Raw genomic sequence first — 2,761 nt, forward strand, 5'->3', positions numbered from 1 at the left:
GCTCAAGACCGGGAGCCAGTTCGTGTCAAGTGCACTACGGCCCTCACTCAGTCTGTTCAAGGCCACAGCCGGATTCTCATCTCCCCTCCCTGCAGACGCCCTCCACGCCGCGGTTAAATGAACCTGCCCGTCTCACTGATTTCCACGGAGAGGACACTCGGACTCACAGGACAGGCACAGGAATAAGCAGAGACTGCAGGACCCCCGACGTCTTCCCCAGCCCCCAACCCCGGCAGCCCAGGGCCGCCGTCTAGCTCGCGGTTAAAAAGGCCGCCGCCGCGGGGTCAGACGGCCCCAGGTAAGCGCAAGCGCGTGCTGCTCCGGCGCAGCAGCCTGACACCCCCCCCACCCCCGCCCCACCCGCCCGGCGCCACGCGCAGGCGCGGCGAGGGCTCAAAGGAAGCGCGTTTAATTACTTCTAAATTTATGCGATGCTTTCTTCTTGATTCATGAGACAGGTTTTGGTTTTTTTTCCCAAATGTATAGAAAATGTTTTAAATTGTCCTTTTGTTATAAACTTCTATTGAATTGTTTTGTAAACAGAGAGTCTATTATAATGCTTACACTTTAAAATATGTAGGGAAATTTTATCATGAATTTTTATGAATGTTCCGTGTATGCTTGGGGAAAAAAAATGTTTTCTGACTGTTCGATGCCAAATTTTATATAGGTCCATTAGAAAAAGTCTGTGTTGTGCTTCCATTCATTATACCATTGCTGATATATATTTTTCTACTTATCAATAATCAAGACAGGTGCATTGAAATCTTCCACTAAAATGAAGGATTGTTCATTTTTTCCTTGTTGTACTATTAATGATAGATGTGACTTGAATCTCTTTGGATACTGCCTGTCCTTCATTCTTTCTCTTCTCTCCTTCTGACTTTAGACATTTATCAAACCATCTGATTCTAGCTTCTCTCTCTTAATTTCTCATATTCTCCATCTCCTTTTCCTCTTTGTGGAGTTCTGGATAATTTCTCCAAATACATCTTTCCGTTTACTACTTTTTCTTCAACTGTGTCCATCAAAACTGTGCTTTTTAAACCTATCCACTGAGTTTTCATTTCAACAATTACATTTTTCATTTTGAGGTGATCCTTTTTTTTGAGGTTACATTCATATAACTTGAAATTAATCATTTGAAGTCAGTAGCATTTAGTACATTCACAATATTGTACAACCACCACATTTGGTTTTTTTTATTTCAGATCTGTTTGTTCCTGATAATTTCCTATTATATGCTCTTTGTAATTATATTTCTTTGAAGCACTACATTTTTATACATTTAATTCCTTAAACATTTCCTATATAACTAGTCTATACTGAATATCTGACACTCCATCATCTGCAGTCCTTGGAATGTACTGTTCATTATTGTCCATTGTTTCTGTGACTCTCAGGCACAGTAACTTGGCTTCTCATGGGTTTGGTCATCTTTATTCAAGAGCTCATAGTAATAATCTGTGAGGGTCCTTTGAGCCTAACTTGAGAAAGCTTTCCTCCAGAGAGGGTTTGCCTCTAAGTACTCTGCTTGCTGGAAGGCACCTCCAAACAAAACCACCTCAGCCTCCATTGAGAATCTGGCTCAGAAAAGGAATCCAGAATCAGCATCTCCATCCCACCTTCCAATGTCAGTGAACACATGGTGGTGTGGATATATTATCCGACCTCAGGGCTCTCCCCCCACCACACCCCCATGCCTACTGGTCCAGCTGGTTCCCACCACCCTGCTCCACCCCAGCCCCTGATCCAGCCACCTCAGCTACCATGGGGGAAGTGAGAAGCTCCTTCTACAACTCTTCGCCATCAAATCCCAGGCACTAGCTGCCACAGATGGGGCTGTAGCCACTCTACGACTAGATCATGATTGTTTGTTTTTGGTGGCGGGCCTCTGGAGACCTCTCCTTTTGTGAGAACACTGATGCATCAAAGATTATGTTCTATCTGGGGTCAAGCTGTGGTGCAGCAGGACTCTCTGAGCCCCCAGTAGTCATGATTCTGGTCCACTCCAGCATTTACCCATAATTAAGCTGATATTTCTATCTCCACCCTGTGTCTCTGTCTCCCGATTAGCTGTGAATTCAGGCACGGAAAGGGGATTTATTTATTGGGTCCCCTCAAATGCCAAAAGAGCACAGCCGGGAAGAATTGGGAAACACAGAAGGGGGTTGTGTGAGCATGGACTGCCCCCTCTGAGCCTGTTTCCTCTAAAATGAAATGAGTATAATCCTACCTGGGCTGACTAGTCCCAGGGTCATTGTACAATTAAATGAAAAGACAGGTGGGGAAGATCTTTGAAAGCTGAAATAACTCAACAAATTTACAGGATTGTTAGTACTGCAAACATTATTACTGCTAAAATTAACTATAATAACCAGCACCAGGGTTTCATGAACCAGCTCCACAGACAGGAAAGATGGAAAATCTTCACAATGCTCTTGGGTTTCCTGCTTTGGCAATGATGTGGAGACATGGTGACAGCCAGTTTCTCAACTGCAGTTATTTTGTTTCATGCCCTTGAAATAAAATATTTCATGCCCATTTCTGCAAAAATGCCACCCAGATAAATTTCTTGAGCCATCATTCTCAAGGCGTTGACTAATGACCTTGTTATTTTCAGCCTAAAGAGCCCTCTCTTCCTCTTCCCTTGATTAGATGTACCCCCGCACCCCACTATTTGAACTCACTCCCTTACGTGAAAAGAGGTCGAAGTTGCAACTGAGTTCTGCTAAATGTGGCAATTCAATATTTTTCAACC

At 43.8% G+C, this 2,761-nt stretch overlaps 1 non-coding gene across 1 annotated transcript; it reads right to left on the reverse strand.

Annotated features, from left to right (window-relative positions):
* Window positions 1–246: 246 nt before the first annotated feature.
* On the reverse strand, window positions 247–406 carry LOC137772742 (small nucleolar RNA SNORA76). Its single transcript, XR_011075547.1, has one exon. It is a non-coding gene; the product is annotated as a small nucleolar RNA SNORA76 (small nucleolar RNA).
* Window positions 407–2,761: the final 2,355 nt, after the last annotated feature.

This window comes from Eschrichtius robustus, chromosome 11, assembly GCF_028021215.1.
Source record: "Eschrichtius robustus isolate mEscRob2 chromosome 11, mEscRob2.pri, whole genome shotgun sequence".
Lineage (NCBI taxonomy): Eukaryota > Metazoa > Chordata > Mammalia > Artiodactyla > Eschrichtiidae > Eschrichtius > Eschrichtius robustus.